This window comes from Canis aureus, chromosome 1 (assembly GCF_053574225.1).
Source record: "Canis aureus isolate CA01 chromosome 1, VMU_Caureus_v.1.0, whole genome shotgun sequence".
Taxonomy (NCBI): Eukaryota; Metazoa; Chordata; class Mammalia; order Carnivora; family Canidae; genus Canis; species Canis aureus.
The window spans coordinates 25,468,394-25,483,516 of record NC_135611.1 but is presented as its reverse complement, the minus strand read 5'-3'; the positions used below and the strand labels follow the sequence as shown (position 1 = coordinate 25,483,516).

Sequence of the window (15,123 nt, the reverse complement as noted above, 5' to 3'; positions counted from 1 at the left end):
ATATAAGCTTTCAATTATAAACTGAATAAATCATGAGAATAAAAGGCACAGCATGAGGAATACAGCCTATTGTATTGTAATAGCATCGCCTGGTGACAGATGCAGCTACATTTGTAGTGAGCACAGCATAATGCATGGTTTTGTTAAATCTGTGTTGTACACATGAAACTAATGTAACACTGTGTCAACTATACTCAAATTTAAAGAATCATTTAAAAACAATAAAAGTGGACTCAGTGTTCCTCAAGCTTCCTCCCATTCCCTGAGGTAAACCCTTGGCCTCAGGCAGGTCCATATGGATATTCTCCTTCCCCTGTAGGGAATCACTTATCTCCACGTAGCTAGAATAAGGTGGGGGGTATATAGTGCTATCACACCAAGTCAGGTTTCAATGAATATTTTTAGGATAAATTAAAGAATTAATTAATTAATCACTCCATTGATATGAAAGGGAGATCTGTACAATAGAAGCTGGGTGAGAGGACCTATAGTTTGCTTTCAACAAAGGTCATTTTTTTCCGGCTTAGTTCTAATCTTCTAAGCTTTTCAATATATATTTTGATGGTTCTTCTATCACCTGGGATAAAGAAGACATGTTTATGGCTGACTTAAAGTCAACCTTACCCAAAAGTAAAAGTTTGATTTTCTTCTTTAACCATGCAGCAGATACCCCTGGCTCTTAGAAGGTAGAAGGATCTCAGTTCTGTTGGGAATTGGGAAAATTACAAAACCTCTCTGTGCCCATCTTTTTAATCTGTAAGATGTTGATAATCATATATAAATCTTCTGAGAATTAATATTCTGAGACAATACATGAAGCCATTTGGCACAATATCTGGCTTATAGTAAGCACTCAGCTAGTGTTGGTATTATGATTAATACTATGTTTATTGTAGCATTACTATTCCTCTTCCTATCTATTTTTTATTGGGGAAAACGAAGTCCTAGTTAGATTGAAGAACTCTGATAAGAAGGTAAAAAAAAAAAAAAAAAAGACCTGGTAACTTCATTCAATCATTCCACAATATTTATTCAGTTTCTGCAAGTATCTAGGTTGACCAGCTCCCAGAGTCAAATGGGCAACTTACTAAAGGCTTAGAAGGGAGAGGGTAGAATTGAGAAAGAGTAAGGGAAGCATAAGTGAATGCGACCAAACTAAGGTACAAACCCTTATGCAACCAGCATAAATAAAAGGGATCAGGTACAGAAGTGAATGTCAGGGTGATTGGGCAGTGTTAAGCCTTATAAAATCATATTAACCTTTAACATTATGAGAGCCTAAGTCTGGAGAACTTTTTTAACCATGACTGGACCCTACCTACTTAACCTAAAATATTAAAAAATAAAAATAAAAATTACCCGTTTTAAATGAGCATAAATCTCATCAGAGATGGTTTTTTGGGTTATCATAATAAGAACTAACAGGTAGAATATGGTTACCTTGGCAAGAATTCACTGAAAATTGAACTGGAAGTCTATTCAGAAATGGAGGTCTACAGTGAGCTAAGGATGAAAATCCAACCTAGTGAAGAACAGTAAGGATGATTTCCTAATGTATTGAGCAATAAAATGGGAAAGTAAAAGCAACTCTTCAGACTCAAGACTTAAATCCCAGGTTGCTCAGAGCTGGTCTTAAAGAGATTGAAGTCAGCAGTGGGGAAGCAGCAGTGACTTAGCTGAAAGTCCCCAAGTTCTTTACAGGGTCATTATTTGCTGACTGTTTTCTACCAACTACGTATCTGCTTTCTACCAGATATGCCAGAGTAGCCTGCTAGAAATACACAAGACTCAGGAAGCTATAAATGCACAGTCCCTAAAGGTTTGTTTGTTTGTTTGTTTTTTAACCAGGCCAGAGAAGAGGGGAAGGGACAGGAAGATGCCTTGTGACCCATCAGAACTGTGAAGGCTATTTGTAAGCTAACATTTAACCAGTCATACTTGCACAGATGCTGGAATAAAACAGGAACATGCCTGGGTCACAGAAAACTGACTTTATTACTCTCAGCCATAGTGAGAGTCAGAGTATCATCATCGTCCTGCGCTGGTTCCCAGAATGCCAATTAGCATAAGGCAACACAAAAAAGGGTCAGGTGGCACCTGTACATTGAGTGAGCATTATAGGAGAAGGACCCTGAGCTTAAGGAACCTGAATCTTTAACATTTGTCAGTAGGCATGCCTACTCTTTGCTCTGGACAGAGAGACATTATCTCTATTTTCCAAGGCTGTTCACTGTATAAACATTCTTGAAATAATAGAATGGAATAAGGTCAATTAGTTCCTCTGCTCACAAAACATGATGAAATGAGACACCCATTCCGAGAATCGTCTCCCAACATGACCTTGACACCAAGTGCACTCATGAAAAACAGGCTTAAATGCTTGACATCTTGCTGGTTGAACAACTTAAATGACAATGGATATGCAAAGCCCTTTCTGGCTCAGGAGAACATCTAATCTGGACAAACTATCATTTCAAATTCCCAAGAACATGTTCCTGAGCTTGTCAAACCACCCAGAGGTATCTATGTCCTCTTTTTTAAGATCAGCACACATTTCTAAGACTCATCTTTTACCATTTCCCAGAAGGATTTGGGGATTTATATGACAAAAGGCCTTTGCAATATAATATCTCTTTTCTACTGGTGCCAGAATGGTATTTAAAAGTATAGTCTATATCTATCATGGGTTTAATGTAGGCACAGTCCTACTCTATACTATGAGCACATTTCAATAATAATGCCCCCGTGCCTCTACCTACCCATCCACCATGCCTCCTAAGTAAGGCCATCAACACTGAATAGTAAGAAAGGCCTGAGTTTAATGCTGACTAGCTGTTCCCTTGGATGAGTCACTTCTTCCTCTACCTTAATCTCTTCGTTGCAAAACGGGAATAGTAACACTCATTCTTCCTACCACACGCAATTTGAGAAAGTCAAATGGTGTAACGTCTGTGGAAGTATCCCATAACTAAGGAAAAAAAACTTTAAAGTGATTTCATACTATAATTAGTATTTCTCCAGCTCGTGTGCCTTCAGGTATGCCTTTGAGCAGACATGTATAAACCAAGTCTGGTCATTTCCTATGCTCAGAAACCGAGTCACTGTACTGCATCAAGCAGAGCTGTGGGGTAAGCAGTTATCTGCAATTAGATTCATGTGTCATTGAGTGTCCAGGAGATACCTCTTTACCATCAAGGATTCGGAGTCAAAAGGGGAAAAAGAGGGAGGGAACACACTGTTATTTCTAAGTCAGAAGCCTTTCCCAAGTATATAAAATAGCCCAAACGGTGTGATATCAAACAATGGGCTTTGGTCAATGTTTAGCTGCAAATCAGTGAATAGTAATAGCACAAGCATCAGATCAAAAGTGGGAGGCAAAGAGAACAGGAGCAAGGGAAGAAGGCAGGGATCTGCTACTGATTGATGCAAACAGCTTTGAAAAGAAAACCAAAGTAAGAATAAAAAAAGAGCTAAAACACGGAAATATGAATATATTCTTATGACACTGTATTATCTTCCTTAGGAAGAGAGCTTGACCTGGATCAGTCCTACCCACCCCAGAACTTTGTACTGTATTCTCTTCTCAGAAGTTGTCAAATTTTGGCAAAGATAACCACTTAAAGGAAACAGGTTTTCCATTAAAATTAAAGCCAACAAAATTATCTATTCCCTGAATTGCCTTTGAGTTTCAGATGCTTTGGGTCAGCAATGAAATTAGATGTATCTAAGTATGTTTCTAATAGCATCCAAAAGTCTAGAAAGAAGTGATTTGTAGAGCTCCGCAGTGTGAACTCTCTTTCTGGAAAAGAGCGAGTTCAGAAGTCCACTTTGGGCATCACGTGTTTTCTATGCACTTGTCTGTGTTTTCCATTCTGTTTTCTCTCTTAGCTTATTTGACCTGGTCTTCCAGTTTATTAATCCTGTGTACTGATATGTTCCCTCGTCTGTTCAAAATATCTAAAGTTCTTAGTGTTAAATTTTTCATTTGGAGAATGTCCATTTGATGAATTTCTATAAATTTTAATTCTCTGCTCAAGTTATTCATCTCTCCAACTATCTTGGTACATCATTTTCTCCATTTTCTTGATCATATTAACCAGAGCTACTTTAAGTCCTTATCTGATAAATACAATATCTCAATCATTTATGAGTTTGTTGTGGTTTTGCCCCCGCTTCCCCGGTTTTGGTCATTTTGTCCTGTGTTATGGCATGCCTTGCAATTTTTTATTAAATATCATGGAAACTCTGAATGATCTCTTTCTTCAAAGAGCGTTAAATGTTTTCCGGGCATTCAGAAAAAAAGAAGAAAAAAATTCTAGTAGATCATCTGTTCCTTTCTAGGCTTGACAGGAAACCCTGTCAGCTCTTGTCTTGTGGTTTTCCCAGAGTAAAATCCCTACTCCTGGGGCTTGACAGGCAGGGTCTCCACCAAAAGCCTGACACTGTTTACCAACACTCCCCCACCTTGGCAACACTTAAATTCCCAATCTCTCCTTTAGCACCATGTGGCTGCAAATATCTCAGATCAGCTATTGGCCATCAGATATATTTTTGTACTAGGTTTCTTGAAATCTCTGCCCCTTTTATGTGCAGGTTAGTAGTTAGCTAGTAAGCAGAATTTATATGTAGACTTTTAGGCCACTTTTCTGTGGTTTCCTTCTCTTCAGAAATGCACCCATCTAATCCTAGCCACTTTGGTTGCCTCAAATTCTGACTTCTTTCTATCTAGTCCCATAACAAAAGCCACTTTCTTCTTATACTTCATTCATGATACACATCGAAAGAGAAATTAGATCCCCTCCTTAAGGCTGGTAGACAGTAAATATAGTTTGACATAGTAGAATGAGGCTAGGCAGGGTTTATGGTATTGGGTGGGGGGAGGAGACAGCCTACTAAAATAGCATGTAGTAAAAACAGCATGATTTACTGTGGCAGACAAGGATAGGTACAGTTCAACATCAAAGTGCCAGAAAATCAGGCGAGTACCAGGCAGACTAGGTGATTCTCAAAATCCTGAACTCCCACGATAAGCAAGGCATTAAGAAGGCAAAGAATCCTGAAGTGGAGCCTGGCATAGCTACATGGGCCTCTGGTGTGCCAATTAATTTTCCCCATCAAAGTCTTTTATTTTGTCTAGATCATGGCTAATTAATCAGACTCAAAACACTTAGACGCCTAAAGCAACTTTGACTAGTTACATGGTAACCACAGCCATCAGTAATTACATAAGGAGATAGGTGTCTATTTATCTATAACCTACCACCAACTCTTCAGGCTCCATTACACCAGACTACAAGAGAGACTCCAACATCCTCAGCATTATTCAACCTCATCAGTCACCCAGCCCTCTGACAGAGACCAGAGAGCTTCCAGCCCTTGTGAGTCATGACTCATAGCAATTATTAATAAAAACTCATTTATAAGAACATAATTTTTTTGAAATAAAAATATAGAATTAATCAACTATCTTACCTTTCTGGTATATGTATTATATTTACCATGAGCAATGTATTATTTAATGATTAATATTTAATGCTTAAAGAACCAACATTGTTAACACAATTTTTATTTTCTAGATAAGCGGCTATAAGAAACATGGCATTTTTTATGTGTTTACCTCTATATTCCTTTTACTTATTAGGAAAAAAATGAAGTGCTCATCTTCTTGATATTTCCACAGCTTAGCACCAACACACAGTAGGTGATCAATAGGTGAATAATGATTTAATTAAACATTTTTTGTTGTTTTGTTTTTGTTTTCAAGAATGTTTTTTTTAATAATAAATTTATTTTTTATTGGTGTTCAATTTGCCAACATAAAGAATAACACCCAGTGTTCATCCCGTCAAGTGCCCCCCTCAGTGCCCATCACCCATTCACCCCCACCCCCCACCCTCCTCCCCTTCCACCACCCCTAGTTCATTTCCCAGAGTTAGTCTTCATGTTCTGTCTCTTGTTCTGATATTTCCTACCCATTTCTTCTCCCTTCCCTTCTATTCCCTTTCACTATTATTTATATTCCCCAAATGAATAAGAACATATAATGTTTGTCCTTCTCCGATTGACTTATTTCACTCAGCATAATACCCTCCAGTTCCATCCACGTTGAAGCAAATGGTGGGTATTTGTCATTTCTAATGGCTGAGTAATGTTCCATTGTATACACAGACCACATCTTCTTTATCCATTGAGATGGGTTAGCAACTAATCCAAGGAAATGCCCATCATGCTGCTACCAAGTTAAATGGACTTTCTTGTCAGGTACAGCTCTATAATAAAAATGGAGAAGAGAAAAGAATCTGGAATTGTTACAGATTCTTTACTAGTAAGGATATAGCATGCAATCAAAAGAGCTGAAGAGGAGAGGGTTTGTTCAAGAACCGACTCTGTCACTGTCTGTCTCAGACTGTGTCTTAGAGCACGGTACACAACGCTTAGGGATTCTGTTTCCTCACCTGTAAAAGTCAGTAAAAGGAAAGGTCTGTTCTCGCTCCACAGAGCCCTGGTTCTGCAAAGGTGAGGCGGGGAGCTGAACTCCAGTCCCCTCCCTTGTAAGAACCAAGTTAGTTCCTCTTAGTTTCTCTAGATTATATTTGTACCACAGGTGCCATGAAAAGTGGAAGACCACATGATCCCAGAAATTTTACCAACTCTGAAAGTTTTTAATTCATGTTTAACTAGATGAGGGGGAAAAAAAAGAATAAGCTGTCAATTTTTATAATCAGAACCAAAAATAAAACTATTTTCATGGTGCCCAAACTAAGCATTTCTAAGACAAATTTCCAAGATTTCCTTAATTTTTAAATTCACATACTTAATAAATATTTAATCCATGTCTTAAACTCATTTTCTCATAATTCATCACAGTACTTATTTTCTGAGAACTAATGCCACATCTAAAAGGACTTCTTAGTCTATTCTTTTTAGCATAAAGCTGGAGTTTCAAAGCAAAATAATTTAATTTAGTAACTAAGCTGATAATTACTCTGGTTTATGTGGTTTTTAATATTGAAACATTAATTATTTTCCAGTTTCTCATTTATTGGGCTTTATCATGTGCTAACAATGCTTATAAGAGAAATCATTGGAACACTGAGAATTCCTTCTCCAGAAGGTGAATTTCTACTTGATCTCCAAATTTTTAAGTATTTTAATTTAAAAGAGTAAATCTTTTCTCTTTCTTGATAATATGAATTATTAAGGGAAATACAATAATACCTCACAGCTGGGGGGCACTTATATATATATATCAACTCTATACTACACATTTTAAATAAGCTACATTTCTCTGCATTCTGCCAACTGCAAAAAGTAGCTTTTACTACATCCCAGAAAGGAAACTGAGACACAAGCTCTCACACTTAATGAGGTTCTTATTCATGCATTTTGCTGAATACCAACATCTACCACAGGACATGTATACCCTGGGAATGAAATAAACCAGGATGTTGAAAATTGCTAAAAACAACAGTAGTAAGCTAGAATTCATTTTACTCTTTCCTGTTTATTTTTATTTTCCTCAAGATATATTACCCCATCATAAAATAAATAAGATAGTAACGAGAAGAAAAAAAGCAGCAGAGACAGAGCTGAAGTCAGGAAATGTACACTTAACATCAGTTCTGCCACTGGCTACATGGCTTTGGACAAGTCTTTAAATATACATTCTAAGACTTTAATTTTACCTACATAACAATTCAAAAGGGCTTGGGGGAGTTCCATCAATAGTAACTGGGTCACATCCAAACTAGTGTGAAAATTATTATTATTGAAGGAATAACTGCAAATAATAGTCATGTTTTAATTTCCATTTTACTATCCAAAACTAAGCTTCAAAAACTATTCTAAGACAGTTTAAAAATGGTTTCCTTTGTCTCACATGGAACTTTTCCTATAAATAAAACTGTCAATATTTCCTGTGTGACTCTTCTTCATTACTCTGCAACTTTCTAAAGAAAAACTGCATTAAATAAACTCTAGAGAAGCCATATTTAGAAGATATGGCAATTAGCAAACACTTCTTAAAGTTTATTTATCTTATAGGACAGATGCTTTGTCTTTTTTTTTTTAAGAAAAAATAAACTGAAGTTAAAAGAAAGCACATATTTTTGCTATATCAAATAAAAATCTAGTTTACAGGGGATCCTTGGATGGCTCAGTGGTTTAGTGCTTGTCTTCAGCCCAGGGTGTGATCCTGGAGACCCGGGATCGAGTCCCACGTCGGGCTCCCTACATAGAGCGGCTTCTGCCTGTGTCTCTGCCTGTGTCTCTCTCTCTGTGCTTCTCATGAATAAATAAATAAAATCTTTAAAATTAAAAAAAAAGTCTAGTTTACAAACAGAAATACTAAATGGTAAGATTTGGTCAGTATGTGATCAAAGCTTTGAATTTCCACAGGTACCATTCTTTTCTTATACTTTACCTTTTTGACAGTAGGAAGTCAGGCTCTGTCTGTCACTTCATCTTGTGGCCTGAAACCAAAGGTCATGGCGTTATTTTCATGACAAGCTACAAACAAAAACAAAAACTCCTATTCCTAAATTTGCTAATTGTATATTCAAAGTAGAAATCACATTTCCCTTCTATTCAGGATTTGCCCATATAACAATACAGCAAACTTCTTTATATGTAAAACTTTTCAGATCAACTCAGCTTTAATACTCAACCCTGGGGCAGCCCAGGTGGCTCAGTGGTTTAGCGCCACCTTCAGCCCAGGGCGTGATCCTGGAGACCTGGGATCAAGTCCCACGTCAGGCTCCTTGCATGGAGCCTGTTTCTCCCTCTGCCTGTGTCTCTGCCTCTCTCTCTCTCTCTCTCTCTCTGTCTCTCATGAATAAATAAATAAAATCTTTTAAAAAATAATAATCAAACATATACAATGTGTGGGTTAAATAACTCTAACTTCCTTCCTGGGGGGTGGGGAGGGGAGATAGAAATTTGACCTTCCTTTGCTTTTTTTTTTTAATTTTTGGTTGAACATTTGTATCACGAATTAGCCCACAAACCAAATGAGCATAAATTGGTTTGTTTCTTTTTTTTTAAAGAGCCACCAATTTTGGTGAATTTTCATTTTGGTTTACTTTTAATTTAACATTTTAGATTGGTTGGTTGTTTTTTTTTTTTTAAAGACAGCCACCAAATATTGACTCATATCGTCTTATCTATTCATCTTCTAATTCGATTGTTGGTTCTCTTGACTGTCTGATACCAATCGCCCACTGGTATAACATCCAGAGAGTTGTAGAATCCTCTTGGTGGCATTTTCAATGTGTGATTCCACCACCTTCATCCATATATAAACACACCACATAAAGACAAGCTAAATGACCCAGCAGGATTTAAGAGAAGTGTAGCTCAGAGTTTATATTTCTGTGTAACTCCTGATACTCTAATCCAGTATGAAGGGAAGAGAAATCTAACAAGGTTGACTTACTGAGTCTGTAATATCCTGTTTTAATACCCAGCTATTTTTCACTCTTTGTGACTGAATTTCCAGGGGTATATATAGAGGAAGAACTAGTTATACACATTTAGTGAAAAGGAACGTTCCATCTCCGTGTCTGTAGGGTGCCAGCTGACCTAAGAGTAGACTGATACAATCAAGTTAAATTCATACTTATTAATATGCAAAGCACTCTACTAGGGATACGGAGACATTTAAGATAAGCTTAGGAGCTGGGCCTAAGGAGTTTTTAGGGAAAATAATATACTTTATCAAAAGTGGAGACCTACTTGTGCTAAAAGAAATTAGTCTTCCCTCTAGTTTTAAATTTTTTAGGGGCTCCTGGGTGGCTCAGTTGGTTAAGTGTCTGCCTTCAGCTCTGGTCATGATCCCAGGGTCCTGGAATTGAGCCCCACATTGGGCTCCCTACTAAACAGGTAGTTTGCTTTTTGCCCTTCTTCTGCCCCTCCGCCACTTGTGCTCTCTCTGTCTCTTTATTTATTTAAGAGAGATAGAGCGCACAAGCAGGAAGGGCAGAGGGACAGCGAGAGAGAATGTGAAGCAGATTATACGCTGAGCATGGAGCCTGATGGGGGCTTGATCTCACAACACTGAGATCACCACCTTGAGATCATCACCTAAGCTGAAACCAAGAGTGGACACTTAACTGCATCACCCAGGTGCCCCAAGTTTTGCATTTGTTTTAACTTCTCTTCCAAATAGTTTCTGAGAATATAATGATATAATTGTTATCACACAATCCAAGACACATGAGGCACCTGTAGTTTCCAACTGTATAATGGCATATGTCTTCATATAAAGTAAATAACTACATTAACCCTATATATAAATTTTATTTATTCTCAAAAAGTTCTGGTGAGAACTGAAAACCCCCAATCAAATAAATAAGGATACGATAGTAGATTTCATTGTATTTGTTACCAAACAACATTGCCAAGTTTTTGAAAAATATTTTAAAACTATTCAGTCCATATTTCTAACCTAATGATAACAATTATTATTTATTTTGTTCTGAGAGTGTCAAAAATAAAATTTTTGAGTGCTATTTAAGTTGGGTATTTAAATAGACAGTTATCTATTAACTTAAACTTTGAATAAACATTATGGCTTCATTAACAATTATATTTTAATTAGACCTTTAAAATTTAGAAATAATAGCTCAAGCTAAAAATAATGAGCTGGTAGGCACTTATAGTGGTTTAAAAAAATACTGTGTGTATTACACAAGTTCCATAATTTCTTCTAAGTACACTTAACTAGGAAAATTGTTAGGTTTTTTCTTTTATTAGTAGTATACACAATGAAACAAAAAACTGAATTCTCTAAATACAATGGTTATTAAAAAAAATAAAAGTGGGACACCTGGGTGGCTCATCGGTTAAGCGTCTGCCTTCCGCTCAGGGCATGATTCTGGAGTCCGGGGATCGAGTCCCACAACAGGCTCCCTCCATGGAGCCTGATTCTCCCTCTGCCTGTGTCTCTGGCTCCCTCTGTGTGTCTCTCATGAATAAATAAATAAAATCTTTTTTTTTTTTTAAATAAAATCTTTTAAAAAATAAAATACATAAAAAATTTAAAAAGTCCCTGAATTTTGCTTTTCGGCTTCACATTTTCATGAAATTCTAGTTGTCGTAATGATCTTAAATCTATGTTGTGACAAATGAGTGATTCTTTTTCTTTTTAAGAATCTCATGCCTATGCAGGTAGTCATTTATCCAGCAATAGGTAAGTATTTAAACTCTACAGAAAGCATTATGCCTGTTCCTCTTAATATACCATTTTACCTAACAAATATGGACAGGTCACTCTATCCTCTTTACTTTATAAAAGGTGATGTGATGTCTGGAGAAATCTATGGAATTTGGGGATTTAGAGGAGCCAGGTGGGAATCCTGGTTTTGCCACTTACTGGCTCCACGGCATGGACAGGACACATCACATCACCCAACTCTGCTACTCCCTTTATTTATAAAAAAGGGAGTAAACAGTATACATGTGCAGGTTGTGTGACAATATGAGATAACCTGTATAGCCAGTCTGGCACAAGTCCTCAATGAAGGCGGCCATGACTATTACCAATAGTATACACGAGGGTCACCTCAATGGACTAGAGAGACTCGCCTCCTCTCCTGAATACATGGATAGTCATAGTGAAATAGCGTGTTTGAGGAGGGAGACCACCCACCATCCACCAAGACCACATAGCTGTTTCTGGACTGTCCACAGAGGGGTTGCCGGAAAAGCAGGATGGTGGAGTAGGAAGATGAGGGTAAGAGAGTTAGAGGAGGCTCCTCTGCTCACTGCTGCATAGACAAGACTCTATCACTGAAAGGTGTCTGCCTTTGTGGTTTCTAAAATCTGTTTTTTTTCACTTCAGTTAACCAAGACTTTCACTGAATGGTCCCTAAGGTCACTGACCTATGTTCTCACACTCAATGTATACTGAAAGGGTCGCTTGCACCATTTCAACAAGGCACTAGATGCACAGGAAGGAAAAGTCTAGCACCAGAAAAAAAAATGTGTATGCCCACTCAATATGAATGCCTTAGTAATGGTAATATAAGTTTCATTTTATATTTGACACTGAATTTTTGTGACTTTTCCATTTCTCTTTCTCATTGACTCATCTTTATTCCTCAAACTGTTATAATTCTGGTATTTGTTTTTTTTTCAGTTAGGTCCCTGAACACAATTTTAAAGCCAAGTTGCCAGTTCAAAGCCAGATGTCTAACCACCACCGTTAAGGATTGTATTTGTCCTACAAACACTTACTCAACAAACTCCCATCAGATAAAATTTATAAACAAGGTAGTGGGCTTGGTACAACAGGCAAAGAGAGAAATGATTCAATTCTGCTCTTGTGGAACTCCATCTGGTAAGGGATAAAGGCAAACCATTACATAGCTAGAGATAAGCTGTGAAAGGGTAAACCCTAACCCAGTCTGGAATACCAAAAGGGAAAGTGGCCAGTGAACTGAGAATTGAAGAAAGAATAAGAGCTGACCAGCCAGTACAAAGGCATGAAAACATGTAACTCGTGCTAAAGTCATCATTATACTACTAGACCTCATGTTACCACAGGATCCAGTGAGCATATCCATTCCTGAGCAAATGGAAGAATTTGTGAGGTATCTTGGCCAAGTAATACTCACTTTAGCTATGTTTCTTCCTCATTAAATGAACATTCTCAATACTTTATAGTTGCTAGATGTCACTGTGTGCAAAACATCCTACCAGGAGTCATGGAGAATCATAAAAAGAAGAAAACAATATAACCTTTGCCTTCAAGAAAGATGCATTAATTCAACAAATATTTATTGTGCTTTAAGATTTCTCCATGTGCCTGGTGCCCTGCAAGTTGTGGAGACAAAAGGTAATATATACTATTTATTGAAGCAAGAGGAGAAACAGAAGCATAACAATTCTAGCATTACTAACTCTTAGTCTTTGAGACTCTCTTAATTTTGCCCTTTAAATCTGCAAATGCCTTCTTAAACTCTCTAAGCCCTGAAGAACCATTATAAAGCAAAGTAATGTATATATGTTTCAAAAGAACATCATACCAATCTTCCAGAGTTCTCAATGTCCTGCGGTTCCCATGCCACACAAATGCGTGATCACTGGTTTAACCTTTAGTTTGCATATAATCTGCTTCTGCAAATAGATTGTAACATCCCTGTAAGAACTAGGTATCTTTTAATATCCCACTGTGTTTAAAACAATGTTAGGAATATAGCAAATGCTCAAAAAAAAATCAAAATATTTATACATTATTTACTTAGAAGGGAAATAACAACAAACGACTGATTGACTTTAATTTGGGTTATTTTAATAGACTTATTAGTCTGGAACAGTTTCCCACTAATATCTTCCTATGCCTTAGGTTTGGCAACCTTAACAACTACATTAACTTTTTAAATTTTATCAGTCAGTCAGTCAGCAACTTTTTCTAAACACCTACTAGTGTTACAACTCAATTTTCTAGAGAATTATTTACCATAATTATGTCTTGAATAAAATAAACACTGTAGTCCTCAGTATTCTAAAAAACATAAACTTACCAGGTAGGAATACATGAGCCTCAGAAATTTTATTTATAATCAATAAATACAAAATATCTATGAATTGATATAAATATGCTATAATATAAAACACCATAGTTCCTAAAACTTTAGCAATTATGTAACTTTAGCTAAGTAGGGAATATTTGTAGAATATTTTAAAGTTCAAGGTAGTTCTCAAACTTTACATAAGGAATTCATTCAAGAGTGGATTTGTCTGTAGTTGATACTATGTGAGAGGTTATTCACAAATACTCAGAAGTCAACTTCCAAGAAAAACCTTATATTACCTAGAAACAAACAAAAAAAAAGATAGCAATTTGCCAGTAAGTTCTGCTATGATCTTTGATATCCTTAAACAAAACAATTTCTCTATCTTTATCATTCCAAAAATTTAGAAATTTTAGAAGAAGTTATTATTTTCTATGCATTCCATTCTGTTAAAAAAAAAAAGCTAAAGAGCACAGCTATATCCCAATACTCAGAAAATTTTGTAAGTAATTACATTAGAAAATACAGATATAAAAGTAAAACTACATCTCTTTCACACTGATGAAGTCTGTATTCACTAGGACATTTTCTAAGTACAATATCTAGAAACTATAAATATATAGAGTGTGGGTTCAATAAGATAGTAAAATAAGCTTAGAGATCAAGATCAGCATTTTTTTAAGAAAATGGAAAGAAAACAATTTTAAAATACCAAAGATATCACTTCTAGTAAGTATTGTCTAAAATTTGTTTCACCATGTAAGTGCATCTGTCCTGGATCAAATATAAAATGAGCTCCTACCACAGTCAAAAGTTCATTGGTATAAACACACCTTACTTACCACTCCTCTATGTGCTGAATGAGCAATATGAGCAAAGTTATAAAGCCATGATATACATGATAAAATTCAAAGTTACTGAAACCAACTGTAGCAATACAGGAAATGAAAAACCGAGAATAGGGCAGGGGTGGTGGGTAGTGAGACAAAAGAATGGACAAGATAGGAGCCAGACACAGGGCCTTCTTTTAGAGGCAATGGAAACTGTATGAAGATTTCAAGCAGGCTGCATAAGCAGTTTGCACTGATAGATTCTTCAAGCAGCAGCGAAAGGAATAAATTGGAGAGGTAAAAGACCAGTTAGCAGAAAGACAAATACAGGCAAAAGATGTTGATGGCATGATATGCTGGGAAGATATAATGAGAAGGTAGAGTTCACAGAGCTTTGTGACGGATTAAATACAGAGGGTGAAAGAGAAAAAGGGACATCCAACCATGTACAGGCTTTAATATGGAATGGTATACTGCTCCTAATCACTAAGTCTGGGAACACATTAAAGGGAACAGATTTGGGGGTAAGAGGACATGAATTTGGCTTTGATTATGCTTACTTTAAGATCTGTATAGGACATTCCGATTAATGTCCTGTATACAGCACAGAAAAAGTTTCTGGTTGAGATCCAGAGAGCAGGGAGCCATCAACAATGTGGCAGTTAAGGAACATGTAAGTAAGGAAAGAACCAGTGACAGACTATGGGGCATCCACATCAAAGTGGTAGGCAGAGGGAAATAAGACTTCAAGGGAGACCAGAGGAAATGGTCAAAGAGGA

The 15,123-nt window shown here is 36.7% G+C and overlaps 1 long non-coding RNA gene across 2 annotated transcripts in view; it reads right to left on the bottom strand.

Annotated features, from left to right (window-relative positions):
* Positions 1-15,123, bottom strand: part of LOC144311174 (uncharacterized) — a 73,717-nt gene that overhangs the window by 43,373 nt on the left and 15,221 nt on the right. The window contains exons 2-3 of one of the 2 annotated variants that reach the window (XR_013376756.1): positions 13,026-13,116; positions 8,423-8,471 (exon numbers count right to left, since the gene is read on the bottom strand). This is a non-coding gene — a long non-coding RNA (uncharacterized LOC144311174). The remainder of the gene's footprint in view (positions 1-8,422; positions 8,472-13,025; positions 13,117-15,123) is intronic. The other variant, XR_013376757.1, reaches the window with a different exon arrangement.